Source organism: Herpailurus yagouaroundi, unplaced genomic scaffold (assembly GCF_014898765.1).
Source record: "Herpailurus yagouaroundi ecotype Mexico unplaced genomic scaffold, PumYag 253, whole genome shotgun sequence".
NCBI lineage: Eukaryota > Metazoa > Chordata > Mammalia > Carnivora > Felidae > Herpailurus > Herpailurus yagouaroundi.
Genome location: NW_024412470.1, coordinates 1305702 through 1323806, shown reverse-complemented (window position 1 = coordinate 1323806; position 18105 = coordinate 1305702). Strand labels below are relative to the sequence as shown.

At 39.5% G+C, this 18105-nt stretch overlaps 1 protein-coding gene and 1 non-coding gene across 10 annotated transcripts in view; one reads left to right on the top strand and one right to left on the bottom strand.

Annotated features, from left to right (window-relative positions):
* Positions 1-18105, top strand: part of ESRRG (estrogen related receptor gamma) — a 633554-nt gene that overhangs the window by 309294 nt on the left and 306155 nt on the right. The window lies entirely within an intron of this gene.
* Positions 415-516, bottom strand: LOC121020952 (U6 spliceosomal RNA). The gene has a single exon (XR_005786379.1). It is a non-coding gene; the product is annotated as a U6 spliceosomal RNA (small nuclear RNA).

Sequence of the window (18105 nt, the reverse complement as noted above, 5' to 3'; positions counted from 1 at the left end):
GGCATTGCTCCCTAACATGGCAGTCCTCGAGGAATATGGGGCAAAGAATATTGCTTCCCAGTTTCACTGGACTTTGCTGCACTGTTAGGTGTGCATCTGGTTCTGTCCAGAAAAGGGATAAAGAGGAGAAATGTCTTGCTATTGGGAGGCTATCCCCGTGTCCTGTAGAGTTCCAGTCAGCCCCATTCTGTGAAGGGTGTGTACAAAACTAACATGTTTGTTGTGATGGAGGGCAGTGGATAAGTAGCAGAGGTTGTGAATATTACTTTAATGCTTTTTACTTTTTTTTTTTAAGCCTCCAGCACCCAGGTGTTCACAGGTAGCCTTCCATCAAAGTACTAACCAGGCCCCCAACGTGTTTAACTTTCCAGATCATACTAGACCCGGCATGTTGAAGGCGGTGGGGCCATAGGCAAAAGTCTGGCATGCTTCACAAATTTGTACATCATCCTTGCACAGAGGCCATGCTAATCTTCTCAGTATCCTCCAATTTTGGTATATGTGCTGCTGAAGTGCATACAACTGCTTTTTAAACTGTAAGTTAGGAAATCCTAGTCCACTAGTTTTGCATTTTTCCTGAGAAGTCTCTTTTAGTCTAATGCCTTGAACCCCATAAAGTAAGCTTGCATTCCCACCAGAAATGTGGTGGCTACAACACTCCAGATGATTAGCAAGTTGGTTGGATTAGAAAACCTAAAAGTTCAGGAAGAGCTGAAAATCAACTTATTTGTCAACCTGGAAAAGAAAATGGAAATAAGATTAAGTGATTTGAATTTCTTAAAAAGGATGTGTTTTTTTTTTTTGTGTTTTCCCTCCTGGCACTAGACCAAAGAAAGCCATATCCAAGTAACTGAAGTAAAATACAGAATTCCAAAGGGAAATAGCAAGAATGACTCTCCAACATCTCCAGTGGGATCACGATATTAACATCTCCAAAACTCACCAGAGAGACATGCTGTTAGTTTCTTTCTCAACATAAAAGAAACAACACAAAGAAACCATTGTTACTATTTGGTAGTGTTTTTCTAGAACCCTATAGACCACAGTACTATAGCTCTTTCTCTAGCTACCAATATAAATCAATCAGATGATTTTACCATTGTAAATACATTAAATAATAAGAATAATTGGCTATTAGAATTGAAAGAGGTCTTTGCATTCAATCCTATTCCGACTTTTTACAGATCAAAGACGTGGTTCTCAGGGAGGGTTCATGAGTTATGCGCAGTCTTTCAGATAATGGGAACACTGGGACTGAAATAGAGGTATCTTGCTGTTAATCTAAGGTTCTCATTACAGGATTTCCCTGTGGAAATATCTTTGAGTTTAAGAATCAAGGAGTGAGGGAATCAAAAAGTTAGAAGACTAAAATATGAGTTGAAGACCCTCTTTCCCTTCTCAATGTGGGTAGACTCCTCTTCAGCCTCAACAACAATGAAAGAAAGCAAGCAAAACTAGGTGGAAGCATTATATTTTGAACCTTGTCTCGGATCAGGATAGTACCTTCTATGTGGAGCCTTAGTTAAGATACATGTCTGAGTTGTATGCCCTCTTTGTCAATCTGGAAGATTGTATTAAGGTTCCAAATGATATTGAGATTTGCCGAGTAAAGTCTTACTTGTCAATAGCTCCTCTTGTTGGATATTTAAAGTTCACGAGCTTTGTTTACTTTAGTTAAGTGCTCTGAAGTGTTTCAACAGCCATTGGCCCATTTATATAAACAAATGAAGGAACACACTGATAATCCATGATACCCAGAAACAGCCCCAGTCTAAGAAGTAGCATAAATCCTTGATGACTTGAAGATAAGCCTTCCACACACCTGCACAATTCACTTTGTTAAACAACAACTGTGTGCCACTGGGTTTGAATGGTTGAAGAGGGAAGGACTGGGAAAAAATAATTAGTACTTTCAGTACATCTTTCTTTCTTTAAGTTGGTTGATGTGTGTGAGCATTTTGCTAAGGAGTGCAGTTACAACCCTGATACTATTATTTGTCTTCAGGTGATAACTTTCCTTACGTTGTTCGTCATCTCTTTTACACTTGAGGTGATTTTAATTGGGTTTGTTGAAAAAAAAAATTAGTTTAGTCCAAGTGTTAGTTATTTTATCTAATTTCTTGTCCATTTAGACTTCCGGAGAGTATCATTATTTCATAAGGAAACTCTGTCTTAGAAAAGCGGCATAGGTTGAAATTCACTATCAAATAATGTCAGCCTCAAACAACTCTAAAAAAATACATCTCCATCTCTATAGAGAGAGTAACATGATTCCAGTCTGACATCCTGTGGCTTACCACGCCAGAGTTTCCAAATTTGTGCCAACGTTCTAACTCCTATCCTGCTTGGCCATAGGGTGGAGGGAGAGCCACTGAGGGACTGTAGAGCACGGAGGCCACCAGCTATTTCCACATAGCCCAGCTTTTGTCCATAAGTAGTCGCGTGATACAAATAACAATAGTGAAATGGAGATAATAGTATCTCCTACAAGATTTCATTGTGAGAGTCAAATGTCACAATATATTAGGTTGGATCATGTGCAATTTTAAAAACTTGACCATTATTAACCCCCCACACCCCTCAAATTTTCAAATGGTTCAGTTGAATGGGTGAAACATTTAGCGCTTTTCCCAGAAAACTGAAACTCCTACTAAATAGCAACATCAGCAAGAGAGTATGGTTTAGAAGGGGGAATTCTGAAGGAAATCTAAATCTAAAGGGAAACCTAAAGCATGCATCGGTCCCAGGAGAAAGGAGCAGACAACAGTGTTGCAAATGGTTCTTTCCAACTGTCTGTGACAGTTGGCCTGACTCTGTTCTGTCCTCATTAGCTCAGACATTTTTATGAATTCACATACATGTAACTTAACCTAAAAAGACAAGTCCGGCTCCAAAAACTACATAATGTTGTTTATTGGGTGCCTGGGTGGCTCAGTTGGTTAAGCGTCTGACTTGGGCTCAGGTGATGATCTCACTGTTCGTGGGCTCAATCCTTGCATCAGGCCCTCTGCTGTCAGCACAGAGCCTGCTTGGGATCCTCTGCCTCCTCTGTCTGTCTGTCCCTCTCCCGCTCGTGTGCTTTCTCTCTCGCAAAAATAAATAAATATTAAAAAAAAAAAAACTTTATTCTTGAAAGCATAATGTTTATTCATGTTATAGAAATATTTTCCCCCGAAACCCACCTCTGATCAGATACTAGCAGCCCACAAAGATAGGGAAAGCAAAGTTCGTGAAATCCTGAAGAGAGAGCAGGTAGACAAGGAATGGAATACTTCTATGGGAAAGGGAAGAAGGCTTTCATGCACAGAAATTCATGGCGTAGAATTTTAAATTAGCAAAATCTTACCACTTTCTCTGCCCCCTCACACGTGACACCTTGACCTGTTGTCACCAGTTAGAAGTATCAGGTAATTTATTAACCCTAGCAAGTCTGGGTGGCTAATAGCAAAGCCCAAAGTATTGTCTGTGAGAAACTTTGGCCAAATGCTGGATGTACTCGGCAGAGAATTTCAGAGCAACGGAAACACCTGCTGTGGGCTGACACATTTTGGTTCACACAAGAACTGGAGAACACTCCTGAATTCTTGAATGTTTGCCTAGAGTCGAAAGGCTTACTGGCATGGGAACTTGAACAGAAAAAAAAAAAAAAGATGATATGTCGTACATAGGATCATCATGTCATAATTAGAATTGAAGGCAGTTTGCTCTGACAAAAGACAGAGAGGGAATAAGAAGACGTAGGTCTGGTTTTTCCTGCAGTTGACATCAGATTTAATATGTTCCTTCTTCTCTTTTCCTCTTGCATTCATCCTCCATATTTTGAATATCTTTGCCCTCAAGTGTCCTAATATCTTTCAAGAGGAATGAAGGAAAAAGCTAGAAAACTTCAGGAAGGAATTGGATTAAAATTGGTTGGATTCTCAGTTTATCTGGACTCTGGGGTGTATTGTGAGAGCAAGAGAGAAATGGTGACAAGTTACTGCCAGGCAAATGGCAAAGAGGGGTTGGCAAAGGATTTTAAGAGCTGTGGTCTGGAATGTGAGAATTTCCTTCAGGCTTCCCTTCTCATTTAAAATTTTACCAGGCTATGCTTTTATATTTATTACATTTGGGTTCAGCTGCTTCTCTTCCCCAAAAGAAATTCCTGTTCCTCTTTCTTAGGTGGAATGAAGAATTCTTTTCTTCTCTCACCTGTGTAGCCCCGTCATGTCCCATACATTTTTCTATGGCTCAGTGAAAATGGGAACTTTTGTTTCCAGCATCTTACTGTTTGTTTCTGCTCCACATGCTGTAAATGTTTTCCTTGTTCTGCAGAGCTGCGTGCTCTCTTTTCTTTTCTGTGTTTGAGAGGGTAGGGCATGCAAGTCCCTCTCCAATTTATTTTCTAGAAGGTGTTGCATCTCTGAGTTTCGCGTCATGCATGGCCACTAACCACATCTACACCTGGCAGACTTGTCTAATTGGAGTAGTGAGCTGAAAAACAGTATAACAGAAATACAAGCACTTAATAAAACTAGTTTTAGTCAATTCAACAACAACACCAACAAATTATTAAATACCCACTTGGTGGTAAGGGCCATGATCAGTAATGCAAGAGAGAAAATAATGGAAAAGAAGCCCCAGCCTTTGCCCTGAAGGGACTTAATGTTATAACAGTCATACTTTTAAAGCAGGGGACCATACCATGAGGCAGAATATGATATGGGCCCTAAGAGATTTGCTAGCAACATGAGCTTAAAGGAGGGACAGGAGTGCCTGGCTGGCTCATGTGGGAAGAGCATGCAACTTTTGATCTCGAGGTTGTGAGTTCGAGCCCCATATTAGGTGTAGAGATTACTTAAGAATAAAATCTTTAAAAAGAAGAAAAGAAAGGAGGGACCATTCTTTTGGGTGAATTGAAGAAAGCGTCTTAAAGAAGGAGATAGGTAGTATTTTAAGGAGTTCCTGTTTTGTTGGTTTTTCTCCTTGTTATAAGGTAGTAGGTGCTCATTAAAGAAAAAAAATCAGAATACACAAAGAAATCAAAAGAAGGTCATTTAAAAACACCATACCTCCTGCGGGATGACTGCTGTCAACATGCAGCATCAGAACACAGGCTAAGTCTCTGACCATGGAACTGAGACTGCTGGGCATGTAATGTCCAGTGTCCTTTCCTCTCCCAGAATTCCAAGTGCTCTCCTAGAAGTGCTCAAGCCAGGCCAGCTGATGGAGGCTTATGCCTCTGTAATTTTCTGTTCCTTGTCACAATATTTATTAATGCCCAGTAGACCGTCTCATCTCTCTGCAAGAGAAGGTGAATGAGCAAAGATGAGCAAAGGTTTCACAGATGACACCTTTAGCACTTTTTGTCAATATTTAAATGTAATATTATATCAATGCATTAATTGGTAATTAGAGGATAAAACTACCACTCCGCTTCTCTCCCCCACCCCCACCCATGAATGACACCAACTTTCCTTTTTCCCAAGAAGCTGTTTCAGGAGGCTTTAGTGGGATGAGTAAATGGTATTTTTTTTAAACACTTTTGTTGTTTAAAATGCTATTGTTTCATTTGAGGTGTGAGGAAATGTGCTAACCTTGTCTTCTGTTGGTGTAGCAGTGCAGAAATGATAACTGTATATACATTTTTTTTTACATAAAAATAGAGAGGAGCAGGAAGGAGAGAGACAACTTATTTAAATCCTGAATACAGTCAGACCTCATATGCATTGTTAAAAAAAAAAAAGCCCTAAAGAATTGCATATGGATTAGAGGGATGAATATTCTATTATTTCAGTCTGTTCTGCTGATCTTCTTATTGTGACTTTGTGCTTCAGAAATCTGCTAGGAATTTGGCTTTGCCGTAGTAGGCAGTAATTTTAAATGTGTATCAAGCACTTGATAGTGTATGATTTGCGTGCTGTTGCATTACTATTCCCTAAATTTTCCACCAATTTATTACTTTTTTCATACTGTTTTAATATTTCAGGATGATGAATATATACAGCATCATTAAAGGTAAATAAAAAATGCATGAAATTAAAAATTGGAATATTAGATGTTTCTTCGCTGTAATCCCCTGGCCCAATTGGAATGAAATGTCTCTGTTCTATCAAGTAATCCCTAAACATGATTAGGAACCTGGGAGTGTCCACACAGCCCACATAATATTTGTATCATCTAAGCCTATTTATGTAAGGTTTGAGTAAAAGTTGTTATTAGAAGACCTATAAACCCATTTTACAATTCAGAAAGATATGCTTGCCTCTTAATCTTTTCTACCTTTATTCTTTTTGCTGGAGTTGATGACAATGTGTTCTTAATTCATTTTTCAGAATGCTATTACTGTACGTCTTTTTTATGCTTAGATGATACATTGGCTAGTCTATTGAAATACATTTTCAACAGCAAGGATTGAGTTCAGCAGTTCATCTGCATCTGTAGCTGGTTTTTTTTTTTTTCCAATATTTATAAGAAGGAGGAGAGTTAGTTTTCTAGAAGTTAAATAGTTTTGTAAAAGTTCCTAGTCATTTGATGTGTATCCAGGGCAAGTTTTCTTTTAAGGAAATTTGCTCACATTATATTGGCTCACCAAACTCCTGGGTTTTTTATTGTTTTTTTTTTTTTTTTTCTTTAATGAAAACAGTTGGCACTATGTGGTGTTTTGCTACAAAATTGTTTAAATTATTCCTGATTTTTGAGCCAAAGAAAGTAGTGTTTTGTAAAGAGGATATTTGAATATAAAAAGACCCAAAAATGTTTTCCCTCAGCCTTGATAATATGCCCCACATTGTGTTAATGACTTCTTTGGAAAGATACTCTTTCTGGGCCTCTTTCAAAGGCCTCTTTATAGGGAGGGGTTTTTCAAAACATCTTAAAAGTCCTATGTATGATTCGTTGTTTCTCTTCCCTCCAGTTAGGATTTAGTGGATACCAGGCTTCTCTTAACCAAGGTTCGTTCTCTCAAACGTGCAGATACTGGTCTCACAATTGTATGTCAACACTCTTGAGTTTCAGGGAAGTTAGGTGCTTGCCAATTGCCGTCTTATTCCAGGCACGTTAAAATACCAGGCCGTTTTTGGTTCCTTTACTGTAGAATTTCTTATTTATTTTTGGCTCACACACAAAAGACAGTTTTGACTGTTCACTGCTTAACCAAAGTCCTGAAACATGAAGATCGACAACTCGTTAATTTCCCAGTTATGAAATGTGCTAAGTGACCACAGTTTCTAATGAACACTCCCCACTGTGGTGTATTTTAAAACCATGTTTCATACAGCACCCAAAGATGTTCTGTGGTGGTTAAGACCTTTTAAACCTTTGCTCCTAACTTAGCAAGTTTGCTCTGATACCGAAGATGAATCCTCGTAGTGAAAGAGGCATTCCGTAGTCTCCCTGTAGGTTAAGTTCGGGTTGGCTTTTCCTGCAAACACCGGGTTTGAGCAGAGAGGTCCGGTGTTGGCTCTTTACCCTTTGCAAGGGTGCCATTTGGTACACATGCTGCCCGCAATTGTAAAAATTGTCCCCTGAAAGCCAGTTTCTGTGTGTGTGTTACTCACTTTGCAAAGAAAATAATGACAGCAAATGACATATGGCCGATATTCCCCTAGCTGAACTTTTACCCCGAGGAAGGCATTTAAGAGCTAGGGGGTGGAGGGCAGGGAGGTTTTAAATAGTCCACACACTGATGCTAGAAAAATTAGCAGCGAGCATGTGATTTCATAATGGTCGTGTGACTGTGCTGCTGCATTGTGTTCAGTTCATCAGAAATCTGAGCCTCCTGCCACCAGCTGTGCCCAACCGGACCCGCGTGTCCTGGGTTCAGTTGGCAGATAAAGCTGTGCTGTGTCGCAACTGCAGAGTGGGGTGGGGGGAGCACCCAGGTGCAGCACAGCCAGGGAGGCCTGAGCCGGAGGGGGTCCTCCCATGGCAGGTGGTAAGAGTCACCTGGTGTGGGTGCATTTGGGAGCCTATCCACAGAGCCCCAGAGAGGAGAGAGGAATATCTGGGCCCCTATTCTGGAAAATTTCTGGATCGGTATGTGGTCTATACCATTCCGTGAAGCCCTTTCAAATAATGCTGAAGCCAGCCACGTAGAAAGCAGAGTGGCCTATGGGTTAGAACTCAGCCTTTGCAGCTCCTGTCTGTGCAGCCCTGGGCCATTTATTTCACTTCCAGTACCTCAGTCACCTCCTTTGTAAAATTAGGATAACAACATTATCTACTTACAAGGATTAAATAAAATAATCCTTTTAAAGTGCTTAGCTCGGTGCCTGGCACATAGTCATTTGTGGGATGTGCAACACTTTACTTTTATATATGGAGAAACTGAGGCTGTAAATCATGAGCTCACCTAAGAGCGTTTGGCCGAGAATAGAATTTGTGTTTCCTGACTTTCATGCTATTATGCTAACCACTAATCTATGCTTCTTCCCTGCATCAAGCCCTTAACATTCCTATTCTTGATTAAAGCAAGCAGGGGGAGGATTTAAAAAACAATGGTAAGAAATAACCTCATAGAGATGAACTTAATCTATTGTAGCTCATTCTTGAAGCTAATCATATTTGAAATAAAAAACAGTATGTTTTCAGTCAGTATCTCCCCACAGCTAAAATGATCACATTTTTTAAATATAAGCTTTATGTTGTTGGTAAAATTGGAAAGTTTTAGAAGAGTAATTATTTTTGGTAACTCTGTGGAGTCTTGTATGCTTCTGAAATGATCCACAGGCATTTAAATGGGCTATGAGCCTTCGGCTGAATAAGGTAGAGAAATGTTTACAGTTCATAGTTGTGAACGCATGCTGGAGTATTTTGCCCTAAGCAAGACAGAAACTCCTGGGATAAGCAAAAAGCATATTTTCAAAGTGAAACAGACTGAAGGGAATAGCAGAAATACTACATGGTAAGGTTGAAAAACGTTTATAAGGCTGGATTAAAAAGCATAGACAATGAGGAATCTTTATGCTTCTTCTATTAATAATGAGCTGTGTCTGCATTCACAAATTATTTGCAAATTAATATTTGGAATTGGCTAAACAACTGGTTATTAATTTTTTTGAGAAGAAAAAAAAAGTCAAATTCACCAGTTATTTGAATGATTTTGACACGTAGTTCCCCAAATAAGCAAACAAAACAGTGTGTGTGTATATAGGCATAGTATAATTCAGCTCTCTCTAGGTTGTGAATTTCATTCTACAGTTGGAATTGCCTTCACCCCCGAAACAAATACTAAGTAAGTGCAGGTCTGTGGCTCGTGCCTACCACACAGTCAAGCTGCTAATTTGGTTCAATGATCAGACATGGCCCAGTTTTCTGGCGGGGGTGAGGAGGGGGGGGGTTCTTTTCCCCAAATGACAACAGTGTTGTGGTGGGCAGAGCAGGAACCTTTTTGCTATTGTTTTATTTATTTATTTATTTATTTATTTATTTATTTATTTATTTAAATTTTTTTCCCCCACCAAGGAGCAAAGCCTTTTGGGCACATTAGCACGACTTTCTGCAAGTAATGCAAAATGGGAAATAATTGGGTTGAGGTGCTCTTGGGATATTAGTGGTGCTGCGGGCAGGAAAGCAGGCATTGGAAAATAAATGACAAATTAGTCTGCTTAATCTCTTTATTGTGAATCAGATGCCACGGCAGGCGTTCATAATACATTAATAAACACCAGTTAATGCAACTGAGATACTATTCCTCAAATTTGCAAGAGTGGTAAGAATTCTTTCCTAAGGGAGTGAGCATGTTTACTGAATGATTTTTCTCCCTCTGTAAGTAGGACTTTGTGGTATAAACCCAGGTGAATAATAATAACCACTGTATGTGTATAGTGCTGAAGCATTTATGGACAGTTTCATTCATAGCAACTTGTGTGAGTTTCACTATGATATCCCTGGGAGGGACAGGCTTTTCTGTTTCCCCATTTTACAGACAAGCCACCTGAGGGGTTAAACGACCTACCAAATGTTGCTCAATGTTGGTCAAAGACAGACTTGGGTCTTGATTTTCTGGCTTCAGAACTTATTCTCGCTACCCCATCACCCCACCTACATAGAATCAAAACCTGTATATTAGTATAACTCCATATAATATACATTCTGATATCCTCTGAGCTGAGTTATGGCCCCTCATCCTTTTTAATCAAGTTCCATAATATTACACATATAACTAAATTCAAAAATCTCACTAAGTTCCTGATATTACAGAGACTGCCCTTACCTGTCCGCTTAGTACTGATGACATAAAGGAGCCCCCTGACATTTTACATATGGAAAGTGAGACATGCGGACGGCACAGCTGAGCTAGTTAGCATCTAGAAGTATCATTAACCAGCTTGTCAAGGTCATTTCTCTAGGTGCTCTGACTTTTAGCTGATCATATCATGTGTTTATCATACAGCAGCATCAAGTCGTGGGATTTCTGCTTTAGCATATCCAGAACATGAGTCAGCCATCAAGGCTCACGGGATCTGTCAGTGACTGGGCATCTTTACAATAATCCTGTCCAGCTTTGGCCGCGACTCTAGCTTATACCGCACAACACTTAGACCGAACCGTTTAGCTCTACACTGTTTCCTTGTTCTAGTTAACATGCTGTTTTGTAATTATTCTAATACTTGTGAGGAGAGGGATATTTTTTGTATACCGAGCCCTTTTTATCCTCATTTACGTCTGCCTGGTCCTCATTGCTCTATGGCATAGAAAACAGGCACTGAATTTATGCTTCTTGGTCAGCTGACCAGAAGGCTTTGGCTAACTACAGCCCCTCTGATTTGTCCACACAAGAGCACCCACCATATCAGTTAGGATATGGTCATCGTAGTATTGGGAAAGAGATGGTATCTGGCCAAGGTCATGGACAGGGAGGAATAGTTAAAAATATGTACAAGGGATCTGAACTATAGAAATTAGACTTATATTTGAGCCAGAGTTATCAAAATGTACTTCTGAGGCTGATTGCTAATACAAGGAAGACCAGTCTTAGTTCGTGGTAAAGAATGCCCAAAGCAGATGTCTCTGTCATTGTCTTACAGCATCTTGGAATGTGGTCAGAATGGGCACTTTCTTTTGTTGCCTTGCTCATTAGGTAATCAGTTGTACAAAGAGCACTGACGAAATTGGAGATCAGCAGCCCCCCAAAATACGTTAAGTAGAAAAATTATCCAGTGATCATGCAAACGTGAACTTTTTTTATAATTTGGTTTTTGCAAAGCACTTAGATGTATCCACTTAGTGTTGTCAGATAAAAACAAAATTTTTCCTATTCTTCTGATGAACTTTAACGAAATGTGTTAACAACAGACAAGGGAAAACATCATGGATTTGGTGTCTTTATATAATATCTCTCTTACACATATATTTGAGTCTTCAACTTCATTGTTTCTTTCGGTGTCTTCTCTTGAAAGTGGGGCTTGGAGGCTTCCAGGGTAATTATGCCTCCTACCTTTCTAAGGACAGCCTGCTACTGTTTTCTCTAAATAACCTGTGATCATGTAATGGATAAACAGTATTACCTCTGTTTTAATGACCCCCTGATTTTACGGTGGCCGGCAGTGTGCCAGAGTCAGCTCCTTGGACTCTGTTTTTGTTCTACATTCCTCAGTACGACGACAAAAACTATTTACGTTTTGCTTGAATAGCTTAAACACCATTTTAGAAGACTTTAGATTGCTTTTGAACATATTTGAATGCATCTTTAGCCATCACTGGGCTTAAAATGGAAACCCTTTTTTCAGCTTATCTGTATTAAACACCTGTAAAAATCAATGGTACTGTATTTTTTTTTCGTATAATGCTCTGTTCCTTTAACTAATGCCAGAAATAATGCACAATTTATTCTAGCGTGTTCTTTTCCCTTTGCCTCATGTTCTCCGGCAGTAAAGTGGCATAGTGTATAAGAACTCACTTCTGCTGACTTAATAGTAAAATTGCCAGGTTGATGTTGAAATTCAACCAATTGGAGCCTAATCCTCAAGAAGGAATTTGCTGTCTCTCCTACTGATTATCATCCGTCTTCTTCATAATGAATATGCAGAAAGTTTATTTTTTGCAAGTGCACGTACTTACATAAATGACCAATGGGAGAAGTTAGAGTTAACCAGTGATGTTTTTTGAGCATTGTTATTTTTCCCTAAAATCAGAAGTCATTACATTTATATTGAAAATTTTGAGTGGTTTGTATGAGCTTTATGCCAAACTAAGATTAGTGTGCTGTAGCCCATTACAAATGTAGAAGATTGACCACTTTTTATGGGTTAGAATAAAAAATATGATAATAATGTCTTCTCATCATCATAAAGAGAGATGATAACGACTAAATGAAATATTTATATTATCTCATTTTATTTGATAGGTTCCATCTTCTCCCATACCAAACACTTTCTCAAAAGCAACCATAGACTCCTGGTTAAAAAAGAAATCTTTGTAGAATTCAGGTTCTTCATATGTGTTGCTTATAAATCCAGTAATATTTTACTTTTTATTTTCTGAAATGTGTTTTGCCTCTTAAAGGGGAGCCCAGTGGTTTAGTATGTTTTGATCAGGGCTGTGTGTAAAGATGGGCTATTTTCTCATTTCTATGTGCATATCCTGGTTGTTCCCAAGTATTCCTTTTTTGGAAAGTGGGCCAGCTAATCCATAAACAAAAATGTGTGTGTGTGTGTGTGTGTGTGTGTGTGTGTGTGTGTGTGTGAGAGAGAGAGAGAGAGAGAGAGAGAGAGAGAGAGAAACATATTATTCGTGCTGTTACTGACCCACGTATTCTGTAGGCCATTCATCTCTTCATTAACCATATTATGAGGCTCTCCCTAGCCTGTCTCCTCCCTCATATACCATCTTGCTATCTCTTATATTCTTAGAGACTATCTATATTCTTCCCAGCTGGGCTCTTTTCAGATTTTTACGTTTTCTTCGAGACTTACTACATAGAAACACTGACATATGTGTCGCTGCCAAGTCATGTAGCAATTGCTTTCTGACATTCATGCTGTGAGCATCCAGTCCAGTGGGTGACTTGGCCCCCGCTGCCACTCTGTCTGTGTGGCCACCCCTCCTAAAAAGATTCTGAGTTCTCAGGAACTGTTTTCAGGCACGTGGCTATGTTGCCATGTTGTCATGTGAACTGAACTGTCCCCGTCTTTTCCTCCATCTCTCTCTTTCTCATTCCCTGCACTCATCCTATTGAAGTGGGAGAAAAGGAGAAAAAGATCTGCGGCCTGCCCGATTTGTCCTGACATGAAGAGATGGTTAGCTTTGTGAAAGGCGGTGGGGGCCAGCCGAGTGCCTGATGTCCCAACAATGTGTCTGTGGGACTACTCGCTCTATGTCCCTTCACTCTGTCTCCTGCTGGTTCCCCGGAGAGCTCTTGTCTCCCTTCAGTACGTGAGAGGGGTGACAGTCCCTCAGGCTTTGGCACTCAACGCCTTGTTAGATCTGCTGACGAAGACACTGTTTTCGGTTTCGTGCTGCTTTTGGTGTTGGTGTTAGGGCTTGCTTAAAGCCCAAAGAAACGTTTCTGAGGACTTGTAGCTTTTATGGAGCAGAAAAAAATGCCCTGTTTTCTGAACACATTGATTTGCTTTAAAATTTTCTTAAATTTCCAGAAAACACTTTGGATTCAGCACAAAAAGTGTTGTTATGGCCCAGTTTTCCTGAAATCCCAATCTGTAAGACTTCAAATGAGAGCAATGGAACTCCTCAAACTGCTTCCTGGTGGGGCTAGTTTTTGTCCCTGATTCATTTTATTCTGTTTTTAATGATGATGACCAGAGGTCTTTTTGGTTTTCTTTTATTCTTACAAAGCATCAGACCTTTATTCATTTCTGATATCACATTAAAATTTAAAAACAGCAAAACACCAAACAGCCTGTGTAGTGGGAAGGAGTAGAATTTTAAGAGTCAGAGTTAGTTCAAGGCCCTGGTGTAATTAATTATCCTTTCTAAGCCTTCTTGACTTATCATTAACATTTAGAAAGAGACAGAGTTGGGACAATAGTAACCACCTTGCAGGGCTGCTGTGAGAACGTAAAAAGGTAATACAGATATTTAGCACAACACCTGGTGTTTAAAGACGTAGACCGTAGAACTAAAAACCAGCAGAGTACCAGTCATTTATCTTCCCTTTCTCTTTTTAATTGTTTTCCTTCTTTCCTTCCCAGTTGAGAAAAAAATTAGGAAAAAAAATCCATTGACAGAATTCTATAAAATGAAGTTTGATGCTATGCATAGTGATGTTATGGACCGAGGTATGGTTTGGTGGGGGCTGCGTTTGAGAATAAATAATATTACTATCGAGGAAATACAAATCAAAGCCACACTGAGATACCACCTCACGCTGATCAGAGTGGCTAAAATGAACAAATCAGGAAACTATAGATGCTGGCGAGGATGTGGAGAAACGGGAACCCTCTTGCACTGCTGGTGGGAATGCAAACTGGTGTGGGCGCTCTGGAAAACAGTGTGCGGGTTCCTCAAAGAATTAAAAATAGAACTGCCCTGGGACCCAGCAATAGCACTACTAGGAATTTGCCCAAGGGATACAGGAGTGCTGATGCATAGGGGCACTTGTACCCCAATGTTTATAGCAGCACTTTCAACAATAGCCAAATTATGGAAAGAGCCTACATGTCCATCAGCTAATGAATAGATAAAGAAGATGTGGTTTATATATACAATGGGATACTACTTGGAAATGAGAAAGAATGAAATGCTGCCATTTGCAGCACTGTGGATGGAACTGGAGGGTATTATGCTGAGTGAAATAAGTCAGTCAGAGAAAGACAGGTATCATATGTTTTCACTCATATGTGGATCTTGAGAAACTTAAAAGAAGTCCATGGGGGAAAGGAAGGGGGAAAAATAGTTACAAACAGAGAGGGAGGGAGGCAAACCATAAGAGACTCTTAAATACAGAGAACAAACTGAGGGTTGATGGAGGGGGCGGGGCACAAAGAAGAGGGGAAAATGGGTGACGGGCATTGAGGGGGGCACTTGTTGGGATGAGCACTGGGTGTTGTATATAAGCCAATTTGACAATAAATTATATTAAAAAAAGAATAAATAATATTACAAGTATACTGTTGCACTCGATTGTTACCAAATCCGATATTTAGCCTCCAACTTGCTAATTTTAGATTCACTGATGATCTCTCATCAAGGCTCATCCAAGTTTCTAGTTCAGACAGGACTTGTTTTCAGCCAAGTCATTTTACATGGACTTTTTCTCATCCTCTTAAGTGCCCGAAGCACAGGTGTTGTGACACCTCACGTTATTTAGGATGTGTTCTTTAGCTTCAGGGTAAGAATTACACCCCCTCAGAAATTCTAAATTTTTTGGTCAGCAAGGATCCAAAAACTTTTGGAACATATATGGATATTTCTCTAAAATGCCCCAAAGAGACTTGTCCCTGAAAGGAGTCTCATTTCAATCTGTGAGGGCTAGTCTAGGAAGAATTGGAGGGAGGTTGGTGAGTACATGTCGAAGATTTCATTCAACACTAAGGTTCTGTGACCTTTTCATTACAATGTATGAATGTGCCACACACTCCAGGATCCTCCTGCTGAGCTACGAATTTTGTAAATTTCATTTGTTGCTACCTTCCTCACATACTAAGTTCATGACTATACCGGGGTCAGTGTTACCCTGGCATCTCAAAAGCACTCAGCAATACTTAGCTATTATTACCACTTAATTCTTTTTTTTTTTTTCAAAGTTTATTTATTTTGAAAGAGAGAGAGAGAGAGAGAGAGAGAGAGAATGAGCAGGGGAGAGGCAGAGAGAGAGGGATAGAGCAAGAATCACAAGCAGGCTCTGCACTCTCAATGCAGAGCCCGACACAGGACTCGAACTCAGAAACCCTAAGATCATGACCTGAGCCAAAATGAAGAGTCAGACACTTAACCAACTGAGAAACCCAGGCACCCATGATCCAGGTTTCTTAGTAACCATTCTCATCCTGATTCTCTCTCTCCCATCGACCCTCTTTAAAATTTATAATCACAATTCCTCATATATTTTTAAGTTTTTCTTAAATTTCAAGAAAATATTTTGGATTCACAGGGGTGAAGAGTTTTACAGAGAATCTCAGTCTTTTTCTGCTGTGCATTACTGGGCCCTGCCTCCTTCCTGTCAACTTTCTATACCCCAAGCTTCCCCCACCCTACATCACCCAAATGAGACACACGTGTTCCAAAAGAAAAAAATACCATGCCCCATCCATTTGATGTTTTCCACACTACATTTTAAAATATTGTATTCAATTTATTTAAACTAAAAAAAACCAAAAAACAAAAAAACAATGCACCCATTTCTCCCCTACCCCACATCCCCTATGACCACCAATCTGTTCTCTGTATCTATGAGCTTTTTTTGTTTTTTAAGATTCCACATATAAGAGAGATCATACGGTGTTTGTTTTTCTCTGTCCTGACTTATTTCACTTAGCATAATGCCCTGGAGGTCGATTGTTGTAAATGGTAAGATTCCATTCTATTTTTTATGGCTGGCTTCTTAAAAATCCTGTTGTACATATTGTAGGTGTTATACATTCATCCATGGATGGACATCTAGGTTGTTTCTATATCTTGGCTACTGTGAATAATGTTGCAGTGAACACGGATATATCTTTTCAAGCTAGTGTTTCCATTTTCTTTGGGTAAATGCCCAGAAGTGGAATTTCTGGATCACATGGTAGTTCTATTTTTAATTTTTTGAAGGACTTCCATACTGTTTTCCATTGACTGCACCAATTTTATATTCTCATCAACAGTGTATGAGGGTTTCCCTTTTCTCCACATACTCACCGACCCTTACCTTTTATCTTTTTTATACTAGCCATTTGAACAGGAGTGAGGTGATCCCTCATTGGGGTCTTGATGTGCGTTTCTTTGATGGTTAGTGACGTTGAGCGTTTTTTTTTAATGTACCTGTTTACCATCTGTATGTCTTCTTTGGAAAAATGTCTATACACAGCATCTGCCCATTTAAAAATCAGATCGTTTGCTTTCTTGCTGTTGAGTTGTGTGTGTTCTTTGTGTATTTTGGATATTATCTCCTTATCAGATATGTAATTTGCAATTATTTTCTCCCATTCCATAGGTCGCCGTTTCATTTTATTGATGGTTTCCTTTGCTGTGCAGAAGCTTTTTAGGTGACTGTAGTGCCACTTGCTTATTTCTGCTTTTCTTGCTTTTGCTTTTGGTGTCAGATTTAAAAAGTCACCATACCACTTATGGCTTCTTCTAGGAGTTTTATGGCTTCAGGTCCTGAGACCAAGTCTTTAATCCATTTTGAGTTAGTTTTTATGTATGGTATAAGTTTCACTCTTTTGCCTGTAGCTGTCCAATTTTCTGAACCCCCTTTATTGAGGAGACTGTCCTTTCCTTTCCCCTTGTTATTGTTGGCCTTTTTGTTGCAAATTAACTGACCATAAACGTGTGGGCTTATTTCTGGGCTCTCTATTCTGTGCCACTGATCTGTGTGTCTGTTTTAATTTTTAATTTAAAAGTACCAAACTTTTAAAGTTATTATAGCCTCTAATGCATTTTGAAATCAGGGAGCATGATGCCTTTGGCTTTGTTTTTCTTTCTCAAGATTGGTTTTGGCTATTTGGGTTCTTTTGTGGTTCCATATAAAACCCGAGGATTATTTGTTCTAGTTCTGTGAAAAAAGCTGCTGGTATTTTGATAGGGATTGCACTGAATCTGTAGATGGCTTAGGGTAGTATGGGCATTTTAACGATATTAATTGTCCCAATCCGTGAGCATGGAATAAGCCCACTGCCCCAATTAAAGGAGGACACGGAGACTCGGAGCACAGTGAAGGGAGGCTTTAATCAATGTTCTTGCAAGAGTGGGTGTCTGATGGACAGGCACACTGTGGGCCTTACAGCAGGCAATTTATCTCCTAGCGTGAAACCCCTCCCCTGATTCCTCATTGGCTGAGTACTACAGAGGTTACAGCCTTATCCGGAAGTTGCCTATGCCCATATAAGGCCAAAAGTAGTCTGATTGGAACAAATGTACATTCTTTGAGGTGACGCAGAGACGTCAGTTCTTTGGCACATGCTTATTACAAAGCCCGCAAAAATAAATAAATAAATAAATAAATAAATAAATAAATAAATAAATAAA